This window comes from Bubalus kerabau, chromosome 1 (assembly GCF_029407905.1).
Source record: "Bubalus kerabau isolate K-KA32 ecotype Philippines breed swamp buffalo chromosome 1, PCC_UOA_SB_1v2, whole genome shotgun sequence".
NCBI lineage: Eukaryota > Metazoa > Chordata > Mammalia > Artiodactyla > Bovidae > Bubalus > Bubalus kerabau.
In genome coordinates this window covers 19,997,389-20,024,698 of record NC_073624.1, presented here as the reverse complement: position 1 = coordinate 20,024,698, position 27,310 = coordinate 19,997,389, and the positions used below count along the sequence as shown (strand labels likewise).

The following is a 27,310-nucleotide window of genomic DNA, read 5'->3' as shown; positions in this document are numbered from 1 at the left end:
ACATGCTTTATGTTCCTTTTTCTCTCCCTTTTTTTCCCTTCCTTTAGTATTAAATCAATCTGTTATTATTTCAGATTTTCCTTTTCCTTTTGATTTTCAGCAGCTTTACTAGGAGTGGGGCTTTTCATACTCTTTAGTTTATAATTAAAAAATTCTCTATTATTACATCTTCAAGTAGTTCTGCCTCTCGGTCTCTGTATCTGTTCTCCCTCTCCTACTCTTTATTTTCCTTCTCATCTCTCATCTTTAGGACTCCTCTAAATCACTATATTCTAAGTTCTATCTAAAATTTGTTTGATGTATTCATTCGCTTTTTAAACCTAGATATTTTATTTTAGGTTGGCAATGGTTCCATTGCTATTTTTATTTGTTTATGATTATTTGTTAATTTTTTCATCTTTTTATCTGTATATTCTCCCCTTCTCTCCTTTCCCCTAAATACACTGATCATAGTTAAAATCCTTATGCATTTCTATCATGTGTGTCTCTGCATTCTCTTATCTCTTTTTTTCACCTTGGTCATTTGTCATGTTATCCTAACTTGTCAAATGTCATGTCATGTTTTATTGAATGCTATAAATTATATATGAAAAAGTAAGATACTCCTGATATATTTTCTAATACCTGAAAGGATTTACCCTTTGATTTGCTAGGCAGATAGGGGGAAGGGGTGTATATCACTCAAACATCTAAATATAACCTAAAACTGAGCTGTAATAAGTGTAGGTTGCAGTTTTGGTAGCACTGAGTCCACCTCTGATTTTTCTGTCCCTATGACAGGGGCTTTCAGAGAGTTCAGTTCAGAGCCTAGATTCTATGGTAGCTCAGTACCCAAGAGAATGAGAAAGACTCTGCTTTCCAAGTCTTTTTATATAGTTCTTTAGCCTCCTATCCTTCACAGCTTATATAATGGGCAGATATTTGAGGAGAAAACATGCTGTGTGAGAGAGGCTCTCAAGACTCTAATTTTGTCACTCCAGCACCAGGTAACCCCCAAATTATGCTGGCTTCCTGTCACAATAGTCCTCTGCTTGCCCAAGCCCAGATTCTGAATCATTAAATTATGCAATGAATCAGCAAATTCCCAGTGAAAAAGAAGCTGTAGATCCTTGGCTAACATTGAAATAATCTCCACTCTAGAATTTTAGCATATTTAGTCATGTTGTGTCAACAAATGTTGAATACATTTCAGTTCAGTTCAGTTCAGTTCATTTCAGTCACTCAGTTGTGTCCAACTCTTTGCGACCCCATGAATCGCAGCATGCCAGGCCTCCCTGTCCATCACCAACTCCTGGAATTCACTCAAGCTCACGTCCATTGAGTTGGTGATGCCATCTAGCCATCTCATCCTCTGTCGTCCCCTTCTCCTCTTGCCCCCAATCCCTCCCAGCATCAGAGTCTTTTCCAATGAATCAACTCTTTGCATGAGGTGGCCAAACTACTGGAGTTTCAGCTTTAGCATCATTCCTTCCAAAGAAATCCCAGGGCTGATCTCCTTCAGAATGGACTGGTTGGATCTTCTTGCAGTCCAAGGGACTCTCAAGAGTCTTCTCCAACACCACAGCTCAAAAGCATCAATTTTTTCAGCGCTCAGCTTTCTTCATAGTCCTTCTTTCACATCCATACACGACTACTGGAAAAACCATAGGCTTGACTAGACGGACCTTTGCCGGCAAAGTAATGGCTCCGCTTTTGAATATACTATCTAGGTTGGTCATAACTTTCCTTCCAAGGAGTAAGTGTCTTTTAATTTCATGGCTGCAATCACCATCTGCAGTGATTTTGGAGCCTCCAAAATAAAGTCAGCCACTGTTTCCACTGTTTCCCCATCTATTTCCCATGAAGTGATGGGACCAGATGCCATGATCTTAGTTTTCTTAATGTTGAGCTTTAAGCCAACTTTTTCACTCTCCTCTTCCACTTTCATCAAGAGGCTTTTTAGTTCCTCTTCACTTTCTGCCATAAGGGTGGTGTCATCTGCATATCTGAGGTTATTGATATTTCTCCCAGCAATCTTGAGTCCAGCTTGTGCTTCTTCCAGCCCAGAATATCTCGTGATGTACTCTGCATATAAGTTAAATAAGCAGGGGGACATTATACAGCCTTGATGTACTCCTTTTCCTATTCAGCCTTCTATTTAATAATTTTCTTAGAATTTTCACACACTTATTCTTCTATGTAAATTTTAAAATCAAGTAGAAAATAAAAAAGAAATAAGATATCTCAGAAGTCTCTATCTTAATATGTCCGAAGACTTTATTGATTATCCAGCACATATTTGAATATGTAACTTTTATCAGGGTATATAAAACAGAATACAAGAAATACTTCTCTCTTTGTTATTCTAAATCTTTAATCTCATGGAATTAATATAATATCAACAACCTCAGATATGCAGATTACATCACCCTAAATGGCAGAAAGTGAAGAGGAACTAAAGTGCCTCTTGATGAAAGTGAAAGAGGAGAGTGAAAAAGCTGACTTGAAACTCAGCATTCAGAAAACTAAGATCATGGCATCCTGTCCCATCATTTCATGGCAAACAGATGGGGGAAAAATGGAAACCGTGACAGACTTTTTTTTCTTGGGCTCCAAAATCACTGTGGACAGTGACTGCAATCATGAAATTAAAAGATGCTTGCTCTTTGGAAGAAAAGCTGACAAACCTAGACAGTATATTAAAAAACAGAGACATTACTTTGAGACAAAGGTCCATCTAGTCAAAGCTATGGTTTTTTTCAATAGTCATGTATGGATGTGAGAGTTGGACCATAAAGAAGGCTGAACACTGAAAAACTGATGCTTTTCAACTGTGGTGTTGGAGTAGACTCTTGAGAGTCCCTTGCACTGCAAGGAGATCAAACCACTCAATTCTAAATGAAATCAACCCTGAATATTCCCTAAAAGGACTGATGCTGAAGCTGAAGCTCCAATACTTTGGCCACCTGATATGAAGAACTGATTCACTGGAAAAGACCCTGATGCTGGGAAAGATTGGAGGCTGGTGGAGAAAGGGACGACAGAAGATGAGATAATTAGATGGTATCACCGACTTGATGGACATGAGTTTGAGCAAACTCAGGGAGATAGTGAAGGACAGGGAAGCCTGTCATTCTTCAGTCCATGGGGTAGCAAAGAGTCATACACGACTGAGTGGCTGAGCAACAACAACAACAACAACCAGTTAAATAAAAATGGTTTATCTAGGATGTGTAGCCTGTGACCAAACTACCAGCCAGAATAGATTAGGGGTCTTAACCTGGGCCTCTCTGGGGAGATGGAAATGGATAAATAATAAAAGGCAAGCAGATCATCCTCTCTCTCATCATTCATTCTTGTATGAGTGGTCAAGCTAACCCTTCAATTCTTTAATTTCTGCAGTGCCTTTTCTGTTCTCTCCTGCTCTCTATGCTGCTGCTGCTGCTGCTGCTAAGTCACGTCAGTCATCTCTGACTCTGTGCGACCCCATAGACGGCAGCCTACCAGGCTCTGCTGTCCCTGGGATTGTCCAGGCAAGCACACCGGAGTGGATTGCCATTGCCTTCTCCACCTGCTCTCTATAGTAGATTTTTATTCTGTTACATCATTCTTTTTGAGACTTCAAGTTCACAAACTTATGCAATCAGAGTCCTTCACCAGAACAAATTCCACCATGTACATAAATAATTATGAACACACTCAGAAACCAGGAAAATTATTTAAAAAGTTGTTCTTTATGATGTGCTGGTTTTTTTCTTATTGGATTACCTTTTCTCTATCCAAAATATGGTCTCTGAAGGATGAAATCATTATCATCAGTCTTTTTTGGTCTCTCTCTCTCATACTCCATCCACTCCCTATTTAACCTGCCACTCACTCCACCTCACTCCCTACAGAAGTTCTTTCCTTTTGGAGTCTCCTTGCCATCTATTTGTAGCTCTTAAGCTTGTTTTTTCTTTTCTGCATTGGGAGAAATCAGAAAGGGTAGCAGGGTTATGTGGTAAATGGGAGGAGCACAGGGGATAAAAAGTGTTAAAATCTTGTTGAACAAGTCTTTTTCCCCCCAAATCTTTTTATGTTTCATTCCTATTGAGGCTTTTGCAATTTAGAAATCTCTAAAGTATATATTAAAAGATGCTAACTCCTTGGAAGGAAAGTAATCTTCCTAGACAGCAACCTAGTAACCAACCTAGAAAGCATATTAAAAAGCAGAGATATTACTTGGCCAACAAAAGTCCATCTAGTCAAGCCTATGGTTTTTCCAGTGGTCGTGTATGGATGTGAGAGTTGGACTGTGAAGAAAGCTGAGCGCTGAAAAATTGATGCTTTTGAACTGTGGTGCTGGAGAAGACTCTTGTGAGTCCCTTGGACTGCAAGGAGATCCAACCAGACCATTATAAAGCAGACCAGTCTTGGATGTTCATTGGAAGGACTGATGCTGAGGCTGAAACTTCAATACTTAGGCCACCTCATGCAAAAAGACCCTGATGACTCATTGGAAAAGATCCTGATGCTGGGCGGGATTGGGGGCAGGAGGAGAAGGGAACGACAGAGGATGAGATGGCTGGATGGCATCACCAACTCGATGTACACGAGTTTGGGTGAAATCTGGGAGTTGGTGATGGACAGGGAGGCCTGACATGCTGCGATTCATGGGGTCGCAAAGAGTCGGACACGACTGAGTGGCTGAACTGAAAGTATATTGGGTTGTTTGCTGTCTGCTCTCTTCCTTTCATTTTCCTTTTTTATAGGTTGCTGGCTTCTTATCTCAGAAATCCAAATAGGAAAGGCATATGCAATTAGCATATAGATAAGGTTAGAATACATTAAATTATCATTACTCTTTCACATTTGTTGAGAATCTCATGTCTAGTATGAAGTAATCAACTAACTCAAATGTCTTGCATAATTCCACTGAGACCTCACTTTCTCCTAGGTGTCTTGATAAATCCTAGGTTTTTAAGAAATATGGCTAGGACCATTCCCTCCCTCTCCTATGACTCTCTGAGCTTTTGTCATTTCTAAACTTACCTGTGGACAACTTCTTTCACAATTAGATTATAATACCTGCACTCAGATCCAGCCCGTGTGATATTCCCTGTCCTCAGTGACTTGAATATTGGCTCTGAGAGAAAACTGGCCAGAAGTTTAGCCCCAGAAATCTCAGGATGGTCCTCTAAACTTCTCTGGCTTTTAGGCTTCTAAGCTCTTGAACCCCATGGACTTTTTCACTCTCACTTCAGCTCTGCACCCACGTTTGAATATCTACCACTGTGCGGTTTCTTTGGGCACTGTAGTTTCCATGCCCCAGATAGGAATTAACAATCCTAACCAATATATATTCTCGGGATTCAGCCATTCTGAACTGATCCTTCAATCCTTCTGGATATCTCTTCAGAAACTTGCTCATGAAAATGCAGTTTGACAATGACAGTCAAATTCTCTCTTCTTATCCCCTCTTATTCCACTGTTGGAAAGAAAAGCTTTCACACCATCTCATGCCTGTGAATGTTGTTTCCAATTGTCAAGCCAGGTTCATGAACACTCACTGTGTTTATTGTTCTTTGTTTCTCTTAGGATTTGTCCGTCTGGCTGGAGGGGATGGACCCTACTCAGGGCGAGCAGAAGTGCATTCTGGAGAAGCCTGGACCCCAGTGTCTGATGGAAACTTCACACTCCCCACTGCCCAGGTCATCTGTGCAGAGCTGGGATGTGGCAAGGCTGTGTCTGCCCTGGCACATGTGCCATTCAGAGAGTCCGATGGCCAGGTCTGGGCTGAAGAGTTCAGGTGTGAGGGGGAGGAGCCTGAGCTCTGGTCCTGCCCCAGAGTGCCCTGTCCAGGGGGCACGTGTCACTACAGTGGAGCTGCTCAGGTTGTCTGTTCAGTTGAGATGCACATCAGGACTTAACCTCCGTGTACACTCAGTTCAAGGTAAAAAAGAAATCAGATTGTGCTGAAATCCTGTCTTTTTCTATCAGTGTACACAGAAGTCCGGCTTATGAAAAATGACACCTCTCAGTGTATGGGGCAGGTGGAGATGTATATTTCTGGACAATGGAGAGCACTCTGTGCCTCCCACTGGAGTCTGGCCAATGCCAATGTTGTCTGTCGTCAACTCGGCTGTGGAGTCACCATCTCCACCCCAAATGGAGCAGAAGGAAGTGATCAAGTCTGGAAAGCCGGATTTCACTGCTCAGGGACTGAGTCCTTCCTGTGGAAATGCCCTGTGACTGCCCTGGGTGATCCTGACTGTTCCCATGGCAACATGGCCTCTGTGATCTGCTCAGGTAAGACAGGGAAAGGCTACTATACTTAGGATGCTCCTGGAGTGAAATTTCCCCAGAGCAGAAAATAAGCGAAAACAGGCTTCAAAAGGAAGATATTATGTAGTGAAATTATTGAACTCAGGTTTCAGCTGCTCATTACTCAAGAATCCAATACTGAGAGACAAGCATGGGGTAAAATTAAAGATAGCTTTGTTGAGGAAACCAGCAGGTCTGGGGAGACAGATGACTAATGTACCAAAGAACCAGCTCTCCCTTGCTGATCAGGGACAAGAGTTTTTAAATGGGAATTTTAGGAGTGCACAGGTGGAGGTAGGGGACAGGCTACCTGCAGAATAGCACAGCTAGCCCCGACAGTCATCTTGAAATAGGTCTGAACAGTGTCACCTTTATTATTTGAAATACAGTTAATCATCAGTTCTAGTGTCGATCTGTTCCCATTTCCTTGAGGCCAATTCTTGGAATTGTGCAAGATGAAGAAGATTATGGGCTTCCCTGTTGACTCAGATGGTAAAGAATCTGCTTGCAATGCAAGAGACTCAGGTTTGATCCCTGGGGTGGGAAGATCCCCTGGAGAAGAAAATGGCACCCCACTAGTCTGGTCATCATGTAATTTACTTCTACCTCCTGGTTGGGATTTCAGCATCTGCAAAACAACTCAAAGGATATGGCTCAGAATGTTAGCTATAGCCCATGAGGAGGAACTAAAAATCCTTGACTTTGTTTAGGGCTAAACTATTATTATTTTATACTATTTGACTGTTTTCCTATGTTTCTGAAAATTTTTCATTTCTGTGATTAAATTTATTCTTTGGCTAAGGCTTTTCTACAGACAGAAGCAGGTGCAGGACATGAGGGTGGTCTGTCCTGAGAAGGTTCCGTAAGGTCCTGCTCCATAGCATTCTCATTGTTTACTCACTTTTTTTCAGGGGAAAGAAGTGCTAAGAAATGCTAAGAAGTGCTATGTCAGGAAAGAAATGCTTAGATGAATAATATTTTTATGAAACATTATTATTTAAGGACAATAATAGAGAACAAAGTACAAACAATAAGTGTATACCTAGGGTCATGTTCCCCAATCCAGATCTACAAAGAGAACATGCACAGCACCACAGAATCACTATCGCCTCCCAATAGATGTGTCCTCCTCCTCTCCAGGGAAGACTGCTTACCTAAGACTTGTACTGCCATAGAATATTTTCCCAGTTTTTGAACTTTATGTGTAACCATACAGAATGTTTTCTTTCATGTCTAATTTCTCACTCATGATGTTGTTTATGGCAACATTGTATTCAATTTTATTACTATAGAGTATTCCTTTGAATGATCACATGACCATGCATTGATCCATTCAACTAGTGGCAGAAATTTGAGTTTGTTGCCAGGTTTTGACTATTACAAATACAAAGGTGCAAATTACCATGATGATGACTTTTGGAATAAATATTTATTATTATTTTTTGTGTTTAATTCTGTCTTATATTTTAATTTTCTTAATGGTATGGTGTACTTCAATGAGCCAAGTTACTAATCTTAAGTGAATTCATTCACCTTTTTTACTGTACATGTAGTGCTCCTTCAGTCAGTCAGTTCAGTTCAGTCACTCAGTCATGTCCGACTCTTTGCAATCCCATGGACTGCAGCACATCAAACTTCCCTGTCCTTCATCATCTCTCGCAGCTTGCTCAAGCTCATATCAATTGAGTTGGTGATACCACCCAATCATGTCATCCTCTGTCATCTCCTTCTCCTCCTGCCTTCAGAATTTTTCCACATCAGGGTCTTTTCCATTGAGTCAGTTCTTCCCATCATGTGGCCAAAGTATTAGAGCTTCAACCACAGCATCAGTCCTTCCAATGAATATTCAGCACTGATTTCCTTTAGGATTGACTGGTTTAATATCCTTGAAGTCCAAGGGACTCTCAAAAGTCTTCTCCAACACCACAGTTCACAAGCATCAATTCTTCAGTGCTCAGCTTTCTTTATGGTGCAACTCTCACATCCATACATGACTACTGGAAAAACTATAGCTTTGTTGGACCTTTGTCGGCAAAGTAATATCTCTGTTTTTTAATATGCTATCTAGGTTTGTCATAGCTTTTCTTCCAAGGAGCAAGCATCTTTTAATTTCATGGCTGCAGTCATCATTTGCAGTGATTTTACAGTCCAAGAAAATAAAGTCTGTCACTGTTTTCATTGTTTCCCCATCTATTTGCCATGAAGTGATGGGACCAGATGCCATGATCTTCCTTTTCTGAACGCTGAGTTTTAAGCCAACATTTTCACTCACCTCTTTCACCTTCATCAAGAGGCTCTTTAGTTCCTCTTCACTTTCTGCCATAAGGGTGGTGTCATCTGCATATCTGAGGTTATTGATATGTCTCCCAGCAATCTTGACTCCAGCTTGTGCTTCATCCATTCCAGCATTTCGCATGACGTGCTCTGCATAGAAGTTAAATAATCAGGGTGACGATATACAGGCTTGACGTACTCCTGTCTCAGTTTTGAACCAGCCCTTGTTCCAGTCCATAGAGCTCCTTATATCCTCCTAGAAAGAACTTTGTCTACTCCAAAATCACAAAAATATTCTCTGAGAGTATCTCACAGAAGTGTAATTACTTTTATTTTGCATGTAATCATACAGTGCCTCTAGGACTGATAACTGTGTAGGATAAGGGTCAAGTGTCATGTTTTCATATGGGCACACAGTTGACTGAAAATCTTTTTCTGGAAAGACTATTCCCCACTGCAGTGCCACCTTTATGATAAACGAAAGGGCACATATGTCTGAGTACTTCTTTTAGACTTTCTATTCTGTTCTACTGTGTCATTTGTCTATCCTTCCACCTGTACCACATTTTCTTAATTATTGTAATTTTATAGTAAATCTTGAACCTTCCATTGTGGCTCAGATGGTAAAGAATCTGTCTGTAAGGCAGGAGACCTGGGTTTGATCCCTGGATTGGGAAGATTCCCCTGGAGAAGTGCATGGCAACCCACTCCAGTATTCTTGCCTGGAGAGTCCCCATGGAGGGAGTAGCTTGCTGGGCTATGGTCCACTGGATCACAAAGAATCAGAAATGACTGAGTGACTAAAAACACATAGTAAGTCTGGGTAACTTTAAGAAGTTATGTTGTTGCTGTTCTTCCTAACTGCCTTGGTCATTCTTGGTTTTTGTATTTTGTATACATTTTTGAGTTGAAGCTCCGATACTTTGCCACCTGATGTGAAGAGCTGACTCATTAGAAAAGACCCTGATGCTTGGAAAGATTGAAGGCAGGAGGAGAAGGGGACAACAGAAGATGAGATAGTTGGATGGCCTCACTGACTCAATGGACATGAGTTTGGGTAAACGCTGGGAGTTGGTGATGGATAGGGAAGCCTGGCGTGCTGCAGTCCATGGGGTTGCAAAGAGTCAGACATGACTGAGTGACTGAACAACAACATAAACTTTGAATCATCTTGTCATGTTTCATACACACAAAAGCATCAGGGAATTTTATTGAGGTTAGCTTTAATCTGTATATAAATTTGAGAATGATTTATTTTGACAACATTGAGTGTCCCAAATCATTGGCAAAATATATCCCTTCATTCAATTTGGTCTTGAATTTCTCTCCGATGTTTTGCACATCTTTACCTAGGTTTTCTCCTAGGCATTTCATGGGTTTGATGTTACTAGTATTTCCTTTAGTGAAGGTTTTCTAGGAGTGAATTCTCTCTGAACTTTATCTGGATTCCCCAAATGTTAGGTTAGTATTTTGCTTTAATTCTTCTTTCTTTCTTTATTTTCTCTCCCCCTCTCTCTCTCTCTAGTTTTCTCTCTCTTTCTCTGTCTTGTTCTAGCTTTCCCTCTCTCTCCTCCTTTGTCCCTCTCCTGCCCCATTTACCCTTGAGTATGTAAAATCTTTCCGGATTAAGTTGCAGACAGGATGCTCCTTTATCCCTCCTAATCCCCAACCAAAAAAATACTTCAGGAAATTTCCTTACATAACCACAGTTCAATCAAACCTTTAGAGATATCAGCCCCAGATAACATCTAAGTGCAATCACATGAGAGACCCCAAAGATAGAACTGCCAAGTTGATTCTTTCCCAAATTACTGACCAGGAAATTATGATCAAAATTAAAAAAAAAAATTCCTTCAGCTGCTAAATTTGGGGGGAAACTTTGTTATACAGTATTGTTTAACCAGGCACTTACCATGTAACTAGCTTTTCTATATAGAGGAATATTTATCCTCTCATCTTCCATTTTACTATTTCTACTTTATATTGATCTAATGTGCTGATAGACTAATTCCCTAGTTCTTAATTTCAGCTGTTAACTTTTTCATCTGTAGAATTTTCATTTGTTTTTATTATCGTTTTTCTGCCAAGACACACATCTTGTTAATTAATTCTTTGAGGACTTTAATCATGGCTATTTAAATTCTCTGTCAGACTATAAAACTCTTGGGGGAAAACATAGGCAGAAGATTCTTTGACATAAATTGCAACAAGATCTTTTTTGACCAACCTTCTAGAGTAAAGAAAATAAAAACAAAAATAAACAAATAGGACCTGATTAAACTTAAAAGGTTTTGCATAGCAAAGGAAACCATAAACAGAACAAAAAGACAACTGTCAGAATGGGAGAAAATATTTGCAACTAAAATGAAACAACTAACAAGCAACTGATCTTCAAAATGCACAAACAACTCAATATCAACAAACCAAACAACCCAGTTGAAAAATGGGGAAAAGACCTAAACAGACATTTCTCCAGACATACAGATGGCTAACAAATACATGAAAAGATGTTCAACATCACTAATTACTAGAGAGATGCAAAACTGCAGTCAGGTATTACTTCACACCAGTCAGAATGTCATTAAATAAAATGTCATTAAAAAAATCTACGAACAATAAATGTTGAAGAGAATGTGCAGAAAAGGGAAACCTCCTACATATGGGTATGTAAATTGGCACAACTACTATGGAGAACAGTATGGAGGTTCCTCAAAAAACTAAAAATAGAACTATCGTATGACTCAGCAATCCCACTCCTGGGCACATACCTGGAGAGAATCACCATTCAAAAAGACACATTCATCTTAATGTTCACTGCAGCACTATTTACAACAGCCAGGACACAGAAGCAACCTAAATGTCCCTCACAGGAGGAATGGATAGAGAAGATGTTGTACATATATAAAATGGAATATTACTCATCCATAAAAGAATAAAGTTGTGAAATTTGCAGAGACATGGATAGACCTAGAGATTGTTATGTTCGGTTTAGTTCAGTTCAGTCGCTCGTCATGTCCGACTCTTTGCGACCCCATTGACTGTAGCACAAGGGGGCTCCCTGTCCATCACCAACTCCCAGAGATTACTCAAACTCATGTTCACTGAGTTGGTGATGCCATCCAACCGTCTCATCCTCTGTCGTCCCCGCCTCCTCTCGCCTTCAATCTTTCTCAGCATCAGGGGCTTTTCAAATGAGTCAGTTCTTCACATCATGTGGCCAAAGTATTAGAGCTTCAACCTCAGCATCAGTCCTTCCAGTGAATACTCAGCACTGATTTCCTTTAGGATGGACTGGTTGGATCTCCTTGCAGTCCAAGGGACTCTCAAGAGTCTTCTCCAACACCCCAGTTCAAAAGCACCAATTCTTTGGTGCTCAGCTTTCTTTATAGTCCAACTCTCGTATCCATACATGATTACTGGAAAAACCATAGCCTTGATTAGTAGGACCTTTGTTGGCAAAGTAATGTCTCTGCTTTTTAATATGCTGTCTAGGTTGGTCATAACTTTTCTTCCAAGGAGTAAGCATCTTTTAATTTCATGGCTGCAGTCACCATCTACAGCGATTTTGGAGCTCAAAAAAAATAAAGTCAGCCACTGTTTCCCCATCTGTTTCCCATGAAGTGATGGGACTGGATGCCATGATCTTTGTTTTCTGAATGTTGAGCTTTAAGCCAACTTTTTCGCTCTCCTCTTTCACTTTCACCAAGAGGCTCTTTAGTTCCTCTTCACTTTCTGCCATAAGGGTGGTGTCATCTCCATATCTGAGGTTATTGATATTTCTCCCAGAAATCTTGATTCCAGCTTGTGCTTCATCCAGCCCAGCATTTCTCATAATGTACTCTGCATAGAAGTTAAATAAGGAGGGTGACAAATACAGCCTTGACGTACTCCTTTTCCTGTTTGGAGCCAGTCTGTTGTTACATGTACAGTTCTAACTGTTGCTTCCTGACCTGCGTACAAATTTCTCAAGAGGCAGTTCAGGTGCCCTGGTATTCTCATCTCTTTTAGAATTTTCCACAGTTTATTGTAATGCACACAGTCAAAGGCTTTGGCACAGCCAATAAAGCAGAAAAAGATGTTTTTCTGGAACTTTCTTGCTTTTTTGATGATCCAGTGGATGTTGGCAATTTGATCTCTGGTTCCTCTGCCTTTTGTAAAACCTGCTTGAACATCTGGAAGTTCACGGTTCACGTGTTGTTGAAGCTTGGCTTGGAGAATTTTGAGCATTACTTTGCTAGTGAGATGAGTGCAATTGTGTGGTAGTTTGCGCATTCTTGGCATTGTCTTTCTTTGGGATTGGAATGATAACTGACCTTTTCCAGTCCTGTGGCCATTGCTGAGTTTTCCAAATTTTCTGGCATATTGCGTGCAGCACTTTCACAGCATCATCTTTAGGGTTTGAAATAGGATTGTTATGTAGAATGAAGTAAATCAGAAAGAGTAAAACAAATACTGTATAACATCACTTATATGTGGAATCTAGAAAAATGATAGAGATGAACTTACTGCAAAGCAGAAATAGAGACAACACCAACATAGAGAACATCATATGGATACTAAGAGGGGAAATGAAGAGTGGGATGAATTGGGACATTGAGATTGACATATATGACATATAGACACTATTGATGTGCTGTGCTGTGCACTTAGTTGTATCTGACTCTGCAACCCCATGGACTGTAGCCTGCCAGGCTCCTCTGTCCATGGGGATTCTCCAGGAATGAATTGTGGAGTGGGTTGCCATACCCTCCTCCAGGGGATCTTCCCAACCCAAGGATCACCCCAGGTCTCTTGCACAGCAGGTGGATTCTTTACTGCCTCAGCCACCAGACTCAGAAGCCCTACAGTATTGATACTAAGTATAAAATAGATATTGCCTGGAGAATCCCGTAGACATGGAGCCTGATGGGCTACAATCCATAGTGTCACAGAGTCAGACACGACTGAAGTGACTTAGCATGCACGCACACATAAACTTTGCCAACAAAGGTCTATCTAGTCAAGGCTATGGTTTTTCCAGTGGTCATGTATGGATGTGAGAGTTGGACTATAAAGAAAGCTGAGCACCAAAGAATTGATGCTTTTGAACTCTGGTGTTGGAGAAGACGCTTGAGAGTCCCTTGGAGTGCAAAGAGATCCAACCAGTCCATTCTGAAGGAGATCAGCCCTGGGATTTCTTTGGAAGGAATGATGCTAAAGCTGAAACTCCAGTACTTTGGCCACCTCATGCGAAGAGTTGACTCATTGGAAAAGACTCTGATGCTGGGAGGGATTGGGGGCAGGAGGAAAAGGGGACGACAGAGGATGAGATTGCTGGATGGCATCACTGACTCGATGGACGTGAGTCTGGGTGAACTCCGGGAGTTGGTGATGGACAGGGAGGCCTGGTGTGCTGCGGTTCATGGGGTCACAAAAAGTCGGACACTACTGAGAGACTGAACTGAACACTTAAAATAGATAAATAATAACCTATTGCATAGCACAGGGAACTCTCCTCAGTGCTCTCTGGTGACCTAAATAGGAAGTAAATCCAAGAAAGAAGATATATATATATATATATATATATGTGTGTGTGTGTGTGTGTGTGTGTGTGTGATTGCTGTTTGGTCGCTGAGTTTTGTCTGACTCTTTTGTGACCTCATGGATGTAGCCTGCGACACTCCTTTGTCCATAGGATTTCCCAGGCAAGAATACTGGAGTGGGTTGCCATTTCTTTCCCCAGAGGATCTTCCCAACTAGGGATGGAACCCTGGTCTCCTATTTGGCAGGCAGATTTTTTTACCACTGAGTCACCTAGGAAACCCTTACATGTATATATAATGTATTGAATTTGCTGTACAGCAGAAGCATCCACAACGTTGTAAAGCAATTATGCTCAAATAAAAATTAATAAAAATAAATAAAATAAACTCTCTGTCAGGTAACTCTAAGAGCCAAATACCCTGGGAAATTTTTTTAATGTTTCTTTTTCCTTTTGTTTTCCATGAGATCTCTTTTATTTTTATTTTTTTGAGATCTCTTTTATAGAAGTGTTTTTAAAATCACAAACATTGTAGATAAAAAAATTGAACAAACCCTTCAGAAAGGATTTTGTTTTGCTTCTTCTATTTAGGGGTAGATTAAGGATAGAGCAACTAATTTAACTCATTCTTAGGGCAAAGCTTGGCTTAAAGCAGGAATCGTGGCGTTGTCAGGACCAGGGCTGTTCATAGAGAAAGGAAACACTAAGATTATGGTAACTTTACTGGTATGTTACAGGTTTCATCTCAGCTCCATCACTAGGTCATTATTATTATTATTATTTTATTTTGAACTTTTTACTTTGTATTGGGTTTAGCCGATTAACAATGTTATTACAGTTTCAGGTGAACAGCCAGGGACTGTTTCCCCCCAAACTCCCCTCCCCTCCTAAAAATTATTTTGCTTAACTGAGTTTCCTGCTCTTCAACCCTCCCAACCCTCTAATCATCGCTCTTTTTTCAGGAAACCGCACCCAGGTGCTGCCCCAGTGCAATGGCTCCCTGTCTGAACAAGCAGGGTCTGCAGCCTCAGAGGAGAGCGCCCCCTACTGCTCAGGTGAAGGTCCCACAGGACAGAAGACCATTTCATTCCCCAGGTCAACGCCTCATTGTCCCATTTCTCTCTCCTCAGATAGCAGACAACTCCGCCTGGTGGATGGGGGCGGTCCCTGCGCCGGGAGAGTGGAGATCCTTGACCAGGGCTCCTGGGGCACCATCTGTGATGACAACTGGGACCTGGACGATGCCCGCGTGGTGTGCAGGCACCTGGGCTGTGGACAAGCCCTCGGGGTCTGCTCACTTCGGGGCAGAATCAGGGCCCATCTGGCTGGACGACCTGAACTGCACAGGAAAGAAGTCCCACGTGTGGAGGTGCCCTTCCCGGGGCTGGGGGCGGCACGACTGCAGACACAAGGAGGACGCGGGGGTCATCTGCTCGGGTCAGCACTCCACACTGTCCACCGACTAGGGGAGGGGAGGGCCCAGGAGGACGGGGGTCTGATCCCTGAGGGAGAGATGCTGAAAGCATCAGAGAAGGAGGCTTCCTCCCATAGAACCTGTCTTTCCAGCAGACGTGAAGACGAGGTGCTTTCACTGCCTCCTGCAGCAGCTGAGATTCTGGTCCTTTCTCCTCAGTAGTGTTTGCTGGCAGAGCCTTTTCTCAGTTTTCCTTGAAATCAGGGCTCACTCTTCTGGTACATATGGTAGAGAAGTCTTAAAGCCAAGGTGCTAGTTTTTTTGTTTTGTATCAAATTTCCACATAGTTAATGGTTTAAAACAACACATGTACTTCCTTACACTTCTGTAGCTTAGATGTCCAGCAGGAATCTCACAGGATGGGGATCAAGGTTTCAGTAGAGTCACATCACCTCTCAGCCTCTGGGAAATAATCTGTTTCTTGTCTTTTCAAGCTTCTAAAAACTGCCTGCCTGCTTTTGTTCATAACCTGCTTCTGTTCATCATCAGACCAGCAACACTCCACATCTCTAACTGTTATATTCACATCTCCCTCTAACCAGAACGAGGAAAAGTATTCCACTCTAAAGGATAGTGAGTCTAAGATTGTGATTAGATTGTGCTCAGGTGGTTAATCCATCATATTTCAGGGTAATCTCAAGGTCCTTACCTTTATCACATCTGTAAAGTCCCTTTTGCCAGATAAGGAAGCAGTCACAGGTCCATTATTCTATCTGCCTCCACACTGTCCACATCACACCCCTTTCATACACTCTTTTTGATGTTTTGTCAGGAAGCAGGTATCAGCTTCTACTCCCTGAAGGTGTCCAGGTTGGTCTTCCTCTCAGTTCATATCCACTACATCATGGTGGTAGAAATATTTAGAAAGACAGACACAGATGGACAAAGTCAGATAAAAAGGAGACAGATTTCACTCTGGTCATCTAGTGGATTTGCTTCCTCAGCTGAGTCAGAGATGAGTGTTCACAATTCTGGGGAGAGAGGAAAACCCAGAGCACTGAGTGGGGTGCTCACTGTGTCCCATCTCCTCCCTTTCAATCTCAGAGTTCCTGGCCCTCAGGATGGTGAACGAGGACCAGCAGTGTGCTGGGTGGCTGGAAGTTTTCTACAACGGGACCTGGGGCAGTGTCTGCCGCAGCCCCATGGAAGACATCACTGTGTCCGTGATCTGCAGACAGCTTGGCTGTGGGACAGTGGAACCCTCAACTCTTCTGTTAGTCTCAGGGAAGGTTCTAGACCCCAGTGGGTAGATTTAATCCAATGTCAGAAAACTGATACCTCTCTCTGGCAGTGTCCTTCTGACCCTTGGAAATACAGTTCCTGCTCTCCAAAGGAGGAAGCCTACATCTCATGTGCAGGTGACTTACTATCTGTTTCTGTGTCTGTCCCAACCCTGTAGGATAGTATTGAGATTTGATATTTTAAAATCTAAGTGATACGTTTAAATTGAGTTTCTAAAATGATGGAGCTAATTTAATCCACATGTTCCAAACTTGCTTTATTAAAAGTTTTTAATTGATATAATTGTTTGCTGTGTACAACATAATGCTTATATATTGATAAATGATCACTAGAGTAAGTCTAGTTATATCCATAACCATATATCTATAGTTAAATATTTTTCTTATATGATGAGGATGTTTAAGATGTATTTTCTCATCATCTTTCAAATAGACAGTATGGTATTCACTATAGTCACCATGCTGTATGTTATATCTCTTCACCTATTAATTTTACAACTCAAGTTTATACCTTTTGACTACATTTGCCACACCAAATTCCCCACCTCTGGCAGCCACCAACTACTCACATCTCTGAACTTGCTTTTTGTTTTAAGATTACACATATAAATGAGATTTTATGGTATTTTTCTTTCTCTGTCTGATTTGTTTCACCTAGCATAATGCCCTCAAGGTCCATCCTTGTTGAAACTGGCAAAATTTCTCCTTTTTTATGGGTGGATATATGTCTATATTACATTTTCTTTATCCATTCATCCATCAGTGAAGACTTACCTTGTTTGGCTCTTGTATATATTGCTATAAAATACTAAAAAGTAATGCTGTTAAAGTGCTGCAGTCAATATATCAGCAAATTTGGAAAATTCATCAGTGGCCACAGGACTGGAGAAGGTCAATTTTCATTCCAATCCTGAAGAAGGGCAGTGCCAAAGAATGTTCAAACTACTGCACAGTTGTGCTCATTTCACATGCTAGCAAGGTTATGCTCAAAGTCTTTCAAGCTAGGTTTCAGCAATAAGTGAACTGAGAACTTCCAAGATGTACAAGCTGGGTTTAGAAAAGGCAGAGGAACCAGAGATCAAATTGCCAACATTTGTTGGATCATAGAGTAAGCAAGAGAATTCCAGAAAAATATCTGCTTCATTGACTAGACTAAAGCCTTTGACTATGTGGATCACAACAAACTGTGGAAAATTCACCAGACCACCTTACCTACCTCCTGAGAAACCTGTATGCAGGTCAGGAAGCAACAGTTGAAACTGAATATAAACAACTGACTTGTTCAAAATTGGGAAAGGAATTCGTCAAGGCTGTATATTGTCACCCTGTTTATTTAAATTATATGTAGAATACATCATGGGAAATGCCAGGCTGAATGAATCACAAGCTGGAATCAAGATTGCCGTGAGAGATATCAACAACCTCAGATATGCAGATGATACTACTCTATTGGAAGAAAGAGAAGAGGAACTAAAGAGCTTCTTTTTGAGGGTGAAAGAGGAGAGTGAAAAAGTTGGCATAAAGCTCAACATTCAACATTCTAAAAATTAAGATCATGGCATCTGGCCCCATCACTTCATGGCAAATAAAAAGGGAGAAAGTGGATACAGACAGATTTTCTTTTCTTGGGCTCCAAAATCACTGCTGGTGGTGATGGTAGCCATGAGATTAAAAGAGGCTCGCTCCCTGGAAGGAAAGCTATGACACACCTACACAGAGTATTAAAAAGCAGAGACATCACTTTGCTGACAAAGGTCCATATAGTCAAAGTTATGTTTATTTCAGTAGTCATGTATGGATGTGAGAGTTGGATTATAAAGAAGCTGAGTGCCAAAGAGTTGATGCTTTTGAATTGTGGTGCTTGGATGCCACAAATGAATTGCGAGTCCCTTGGACAGCAAGGAGATCCAACCAGTCCATTCAGGAAATCAACTCTGAATATTCATTGGAAGGACTGATGCTGAAGCTGAAGCTCCAGTACTTCTGCCACCTGATGAGAAGAGCTGACTCATTGGAAAATACCCCGATGCTGAGAAAGACTGAAGGCAAAAGGAGAAGTGGGCCACGGAGGATGAGATAGTTAGCATCACCAATTCAGTGGACATGAATTTGAGCAAACTTTGGGAGATAGCGAAGGACAGAAGAACCTGGCATGCTGCACTCCATGGGGTTGCAAAAAGTCAGACACAACCTAGCAACCGAACAAATATTGCTGCATTGAACATTGGGTTTTCAAGTTAGTGTTTCCTTCAGCCCCAAATGCCCCAAAGTGAAATTGCTAAATCGTATGGCAATTCTATTTTTAATTTTTGATGCACCTCAATACTTTTTCCATAGGGGCTGCATCAACTTACATTCCCTCTAATTGTGCAAAAGCTTTCCTGTCTCTTCACATTCTCCTTAACTCCTGTTCTTTCTTCTTTTTGATAAAAGCCTTTCTAGAGGATATGAGGTGATATCTCATTGTGGTTTTGATTTGTATGTTCTGATGATTAGTAGTGTTGAGCACATTTTCATGTACCTATTGTCAAGTTGTATGTATTCTTTAAAAAAATATTTATCAGTTTCTCTGCCCATTGTTTGAAAGTTGTATTGTTTGATTTTTGCTACTGAGTTGTGTGAGTTCCTTGCATATTTAGGATAATAATCTTTATCAGAAATATAATATGTAAATATTTTCTCCAGTTCCATAGGTTGCTTTTTCATTTTGGTGATGGTTTCCTTAATTGGGCAGAAGCTTTGTAGCCTTATGTGGTCCCAAATGCTTGTTTTTACTCTTGTTCCCTTTGATTTTGGTGTCAAATCCAAAAAATCCTCATGAAGACTGATGTCAACGATTTTATTTTCTGTTTTTTCCTGTAGAAATTTTATGGCTTCAGGACTTGTGATCAAGTCTTTAATCTACTTTGAGTTGATTTTTGTGTGGTGTAAGATAGTGGTTCAGTTTCATTCTTTTGCATGCGGCTGTCCAGTTTTCCCAATGCCATTTACTGAAAAAACTGTCCTTTCCTCATTGTATCTTCTTGGCTTCTTTGTCAAAAATTAATTGACCATACAAATATGGGTTTATTTCTGGGCTCTCTATTCTGTTCCATTGATCTCTGTGTCCATTTTTATACCAACAACATACTGTTTTGATTAATATAGCTTTGTAATATAGTTTGAAAACAGGAAGTATGACACTTCCAGCTTTATTACTCTTTCTCAAGATTGCTTTGGTATCCAGCGTCTTTTGTGGTTCCATGCAAATTTTAGGATTGTTTGTCTGTATCTGTGAAAATTTCCATTGACATTTTGGTAAGGATTGCAGTGAATCTGTAGATTGCTTTGGGTAGTATGGGCATTTTAATAATATTAGATCTTCCACTCCACGAGCACAGAATATCTTTCCATTTACTTGAGTCATCTTCAGTATCTTTCATCAGTATCTAATAGTTTTCAGTGTACAGGTCTTTCACCTCCTTGGTTAAATTTATTCCTAGATATTTTATTCATTTTCATGCAAATGTAAATAGAATCTCAGTTTCTCCTCATGGCAGTTTGTTGTTAGTGCATAGAAATGCAACTGATTTTTGTATATAGATTTTTCATTCTACAACTTTACTGAGTGTATTAGTTCTCATATTTTTGGTGAAGTCTTTAGGGTTTTCTATATATAGTATCATGTAAGGGAGTCTCCTTTCTCATGACTCTGATGGTAAAGAATCCATCTGCAATGCAAGAGACCCGGGTTTGATCCCTGGGTTGGGAAGGTCCCCTGGAGGAGGGAATGGCAATCCACTCCAGTATTCTTGCCTGGAGAATCCCGATGGGCAGAGGAGCCTGGCAGGCTGCAGTCCTTGGGGTTGTGAAGAGTCAGACATGACTGAGCGACTAACACTTTCACTTTTCAGTGTGAAAATAGTGTCAGTTTTGCCTCTTCCTTTCAGATTTGGTTGTCTTGATTTTCTTTTTATTGCCTGATGGATCTGGATAGGACTACCAAAACTAAGTTGAATAAAAGTGGTGAGAGTAGATAATTTTGTCTTGTGTCTGATTTCAGAGGGAAAGCTTTTGTTTTTTTACAGTCAAATATGATGTTAGCTGTGAACTTCTCATATGTCCTTAATTATATTGAGATGCAATCCTCCTATAACTACTTTGTAAAAGAGTTTTTATCATAAATGGATTTTGAATTTGTCAACATTTTTTCTTCATCCTTTGAGATATGACTTTTACCTTCATTTTCTTTATTTGGTGTATCACATTGATTAATTTATGAATGTTGAATTATCTTTGCATCCTTGGAACAAACATCACTTGATCATGGTGTATGATTCTTTTAGTGTATTCTCAAATTCAGTTTTCTAATATTTTGTTGAGGATTCTTGCACCTGTATTTATCAGAGTATTAGCCTGTAATTTTATTTTCTTGTGGTGTCCTTATCTAGTTTTGGTATCAGAATAATGTTGGCCTCATAAAATGAGTTTGGAAGTGTTTCTTTCTTCTGTTTTTAGAAGAGTTTGAGAAGGCCCCACCACTAAATATTGTTACATTGGGAACTGGGATTTTGAAAATAAATGTTGAATGAAATAAATAAATGTTGGGGAGGGCGACAAATAGTTAAAGCATAGCACCTTACTTCCTTCAACATTTCTCTCTCTGTTTTTCTCTCTCCTTCCCTCCCCCTCCACATACACAAACACATACCCCTCATTCAGGTACACCTTGAATGGTACGCTGAATGTTGCCTGAAACCCACAGCTAAGACTGTGGCAAGAGATATTTCAAAAGCAGAGGCTCACTCCCTTCCTTGCCTCTTTTTTCATCTCTTTGTCTTTTCCATTTGAGGCCAAAGAGGCATTAAACTATTAGACCTTTCATTGATGATATTTTTCCTATAATTAAACACTGAAAATTGAGAGGTGGTAAAGTCTTTGACCATGAAAATGAGCAACCTGCTCACAAAGGTCCTGCCATCATTTTCTCAGAGGTTCTCTGCATAGAGTGGGTATGAGGTTTGATAGGATGATCTGGAAAGAATATACAAATTTTGATACTTTATGACAGGTACTATTTACCCTTCTGGTTTTTTGTGTTGCTTTGAATTTGTATTTATTTCTCTCAGCTTCAATTCTTTTATATATACTTTTCAGTCTTTTGTTTGTTATTTCCGCATCTTCTCAATACAAATTTTTCTCAGCAGGTTTTTTTTTTTTTTTTTTTTTTACTCTATTGCAAAAATTTCTGCCTTACTCAGTGTGTACATATATGTGTACATATATCTTCTTAGAATTCTACTAAGTCTTTCCTGTATATTTCTTTTTGAAGAGATTCCTAACCAACACTATGGGCTTTTCTGGTGGCTCAGACAGCAAAGAAACTACCTGCAGTGCAGGAGACCTGGGTTCGATTTCTGGATAGGGAAGATCCAGTGGAGAAAGGAATAGCAATCTACTCCAGTATTCTTGCCTGGAAAATCCTATGGACAGTGTAGCCTGGTGGGCTGCATTCCATAGGTCACAAACAGTCAGACACGACTGAGCGACTAACACACACACACACACAACCAACACTGCATTGTAGATCAATTATCTTCCAATTAAAAATAAATTTAAAAAAGCGTTTCCTTTTACAACAGTAGTCTTCACTTGCCCACTTGTCACACTGAATAGTAGGTAAGAGTAGCTTATAATCTATCTAATAATTTTCCATTAAAATTACGTATGTGAGATTTTGAGTATAAATTAACTCTGTGCTTCTGGACTGATTATTTTTAATATGAGCTATTATCATAGACTATTACCATGCACTTATATTTGGTTACTATTTCACTGATTAGTGTGAATTTAAAGTTTTATTTTACTGAATTTTATTCATCCATTCATTCAATAACTATGAAGCCCTTATCTAGGCATTTAGAAAAGGTTTTCCATACATATTTGTTGAATGAGTGCATACAATGTGCAGGCACTGTCCTAATAGCAGAAACATGGCACATATAAGATATACAAGGTCCTTCTTCTAATGGAACTTTCATTAAGAGTTTGGCCACCTCATGCGAAGAGTTGACTCATTGGAAAAGACTCTGATGCTGGGAGGGATTGGGGGCAGGAGGAGAAGGGGGTGACAGAGGATGAGATGGCTGGATGGCATCACTGACTCGATGGACATGAGTCTGAGTGAACTCCGGGAGTTGGTGATGGACAGGGAGGCCTGGTGTGCTGCGATTCATGGGGTCGCAAAGAGTCGGACACGACTGAGCGACTGAACTGAACTGATGTGTACATTTGTAGATGTCCATGTTTATATTTGCTGTGGGATGTGAAGACTGATAAACAAGTAAATATTTAAGTAATTTCAGCTGTGATCAGATGCAGTGAAAGTTTCAGCCCAGGAGTTAATGAATGAGCCTGTGTTTTCATGTGTCATTTGCACTGAGCCATGGACCTTAGATAATCTTATTTGGGGACAAGATCACCCCCAGCTGTCCCTGATCCACTGTTTCCCCGTTGTGTGCAGGAAGAAGACCCAAGAGCTGTCCAACTGCTGCCCCCTGCACAGGTATGTCAGCCCCTCCCCCTCCCCTGTGGCTCCCAGGGGCTCCTTCCTCCCACCAGGGCAGTCACAGGAGGGGCTGCTGCCTTTTCAGACAGAGAGAAGCTCCGGCTCAGGGGAGGAGACAGCAAGTGCTCAGGGCGGGTGGAGGTCTGGCACAGTGGCCTCTGGGGCACCGTGTGTGATGACTCCTGGAGCCTGGCAGAGGCCGAGGTGGTGTGTCAGCAGCTGGGCTGTGGCCAGGCCCTGGAAGCTGTGCAGGCCGCGGCATTTGGTCCTGGAAATGCGAGCATCTGGCTGGATGAGGTGCGGTGCGGGGGCCGGGAGTCCTCCCTGTGGAACTGTGCTGCGGAGCCCTGGGGTCAGAGTGACTGCAAGCATGAGGAGGATGCTGGTGTGAGGTGCTCTGGTGAGTGAGGCGCTCGGGGTCCACCCTGGGTGAGCTGGGGCAGCGCAAGGACAGTGGGCTGGGCCGGCGGTGGTGGGGAGTTTGTATTCAGACAGTGTCCAGGTCCTGGGGCTCTCATCTAGGACGGGGGAGCTGGGAGGACGGGACACTGGTGTTGTGGAGACTGAGGTCTGATTTCAGGCTCAGGAGGGAAAAATGGGTTTGCCCTGCTTTCTGGCCAATTTCTTTTCCTCATACTGCTGTTTTTCTCTTTAGGTGTAAGGAAAACATTGCCCCCAACTGCCGCAGGTACTGTGAACACCCATGGGCAGGAGAGAATACTCAGGTCTGGGGACCTGTTCTGTGGGCCCTCTGACAGCTCAGGAGAGGAAAGAGCCTGAGGAGCCCTGGCTGTTGGGGAGGAGCCTGGGGCATTATGTTGGGGAACTCCTCTGCCTTGGTTCCTGGGGCCGCATTTTTCTCATGACTGGGGTCCAAGGGAGACTGGTTCCTGTGTTGCAGAATCTAAGGTTCTCCCACCTGCCCCTGAGTGTTGCTCCTCATCATTGAGGTGCGGGTCCCAGGACCGTTTGATGCTCTGTCTCCTGAAGCCCAAGGAGAAGAGATGAGCCGGGTCCTCAGAGGCTGTCTCGGCAGGGCAGCTCCCTGACAATCCCCGGCTCTGCCTCGGGGCCACACTGGCCGGAGTGGAGTTGACGCATCTCAGGATGAGACCTGGGGGAGCCAGGTCACTGTCAGTGCACTTGTGCCTGAGGCTGGGACGCCACTGTCTGGAGCCCCTGGAAATGCTGGCACAGGGGGTTTCTCTGTGCCAAGGACCTTCTCCCACCCCTGTTGCCTTGTTCTCTTTAGGGTCCAGACCAGTGTCAAGTCCTCTCCCTGGCATCTTCTCCTTGCCTGGGGTCCTCTGCCTCATCCTGGGGTCCCTTCTCTTCCTGGTCCTCATCATCCTGGTGACTCAGGTGTTCAGATGGAGAGCAGAGTGCAGAGGTGGGCTTCAGGGGGAACCAGTGACCAGGGAGAATGTGTGGCAGCAGGAGATGGGGCAGGTGTGAGGAGGAGAACCTAGGCCAGGTCTCTGTTGTGAGTCTGAAGAACTCCATGCGCTCCATGCTGCGCTCTAAGGGGTGAGTAGACAGAGGTTCTTAGGACTGGGGTGTGAACTTTTATAAGTCATAGCCTCTCCTATGAGACCAGAGAGTCGGGGCTGAGCTGTGAATTCAGGTCAGACGAGGAAAGAAGGTGCTGACATGGTGCACGGGGTGGGAGATGCTCCTGAGGTCCAGGCAGCCTCTGTGTGAACATCAGGGAGATAAAGGGTGGGCCTGCTGGACCAGGGTGTCTGGGGCAGCATCTGACCTGCTTGGGGATCTCTCAGCCTTATCCAGCTATGAAGATGCTCTTGCTGAAGCCATGTATGAGGAGCTTGATCACCTTGTGACTCAGAAGGAGGGTCTTCTTGGCAGCCCAGGTGGGTGTCTCTGTCTGCCCTCCTGGGACCTCTGGTTGTCACACCCACTGGGTGTGTGCATTTTCTCAGCATCTGCAGACCCCACACATTCCCCAGGCTCACAGAGGCAGCTGTCCAAAGTGGCAGGATGGCCTCTTACAGCCCCATGAGCCCCAGCCTCTGTCTACACTGCAAGAGCCAGACCCATCCCTTCTCAGCCTGAACACTGGTCCCGTGGGTGTGGGAGGGTCATTCTGTGTGTTGTGTGATGTTTGTCTCCACTTTAGGCTTCCTGTCAGATGGTGAGGACAAAATTGACTCCAGATCTGCTCCAGGTAATAGAGGTGGACCTGCTTCAGCTGAGTGTTGCAGAGGACAGTTTCCCTCCTCACAGAGAGGAGATGTAAGGGAAGTCTTCCTCTACAGTCTTCCTTGAATGGACCAGAGGGATCCCTTGTGTCCGGATCTGGTCTGTCCTTCTCCTTCTCTGGCTATTCTGTGATGTTGCACATTTGGGGCTGGGCTCTCTGTGTTCAGAATCACAAGTGACACATGCTGGTTTTAAAAATAACATCTGTAAAGCACAGTTTGTCAAAGTATTTAATAATGCTCAAAGGTGGGAGAGTTGCTTTGACATATATATTTTCAGTCAGGAAATATTAAGATATGTAAAATCATGTTTTGGTTTATGGACACATCAAAATGAAACATGGTCTCAGATAAAAAAATCATTTGAAACAAGGAGTGACTGGTGCCTCTATTTAGCAGCTCAGAAACTCTGGGTCAGAAGGGATCTTAGGTATTTCCCAGATCAACCCACTTACTGTGGTTTCATCTGATCCCTGCTCTGCCCTCAGAAGCCCCAGATCAAAGGACTGATGCCCCTGGTGAGGATTATGATGATGCTGAAGAAGTACCAGTGTCTGGGGCTCCTCCTGCCTCTCAGGGGAGCAGGGAGGAAGGGCTCCCAAAGAAAGAAGATGGGATGAGGTCTCAGACAGGTGAGTGGGGATTAGCTGATCCCCTGTAATCTTTGGTCTCTGTCCAGGAAAGGGTGAATTTGAGCTCCTCAATGCCAAACCTTTCTACAGTTTCAAAACATGGGTAATCTCATGCATTTGATGGGCTTCCCTGGTGGCTCAGATGGTAAAGAATCTGCCTGCAATGCAGTAGACTGGGGTTTGATCCCTCGAGCAAGAAGATCCCCTGGAGAAGGGAATGGCTACCCACTCCAGTATTCTTGCCTGGAGAATCCCATGGATAGAGGAGCCTGGCAGGCTACAGTTCATAGGGATGCAAAGAGTCAGACACAACTGAATAACTAGCACTTCACTGCCTGGAGGCAGGTCTTCTCAGAGCTCCTGTGTGAGCACAGGTCTCCTGTGATGCAGGGTTTCCACATGAGCTGAGGCCCCAGAGAGTAAATGGACTGGACCTGGGAGGACAGCTGGGATCCATCCTCACTGTAGCTGATATGAAGTAGTCTGAGCCTCCCTGCCCACCCCTGGGTCCCAGGGATGCTTTTTCATCACCACTTGCTTAACTAGCTTCCTCCTCACTGTCTGGCCCCCTTGTCTCTGTTCTAAATCATACCTCTCTTTCCTCTTTCAGGCTCTTCTCTAAACATCTTTACAGAGGAAGCTGATCCTGGGGAAGGAGGAGAGAGCCCCTGGCTGCTCCAGGGGGAGAAAGGGGACCCTGGGTATGATGATGTTGAACTAAGTGCCCTGGGAGCATCCACAGTGACTTTTCCATGATGTTGTATTAAATACAAGATCATGCCACAGATATTCTAATTGCCTGTATCTCAATAGAATAGTGCTGACCTCTGTGTTATATGGAAATTGCTCAAAATGAAATATTCTGAATAAAGTAAATTTTTTTTTGCTTTGTTAATAATTACCACATTCCATGTCAAATGCTTTTAGAGGATTGGTCCTCAAACACCATTTTCCTCAAAGGAAATACACGATGAGTGCACTGCCCTGTTTTCTCACCTTCTTCAAAGGCTAATGAGGGCATGAATTTGTTCGAGATCACAGATGCTCCAGGTCACTCTGGCTTAGAAAAAGTATCTAAACTTGGTCCACATTCACACCCTCCTTCCTAGCAAGAGGACTT

General features: G+C 42.3%; 1 pseudogene; it reads left to right on the top strand.

The window, feature by feature from the left end:
* LOC129623130 (antigen WC1.1-like) overlaps nucleotides 1-26,946 on the top strand; it is a 44,125-nt pseudogene extending 17,179 nt beyond the window's left edge.
* The last annotated feature ends 364 nt before the right edge of the window (nucleotides 26,947-27,310 follow it).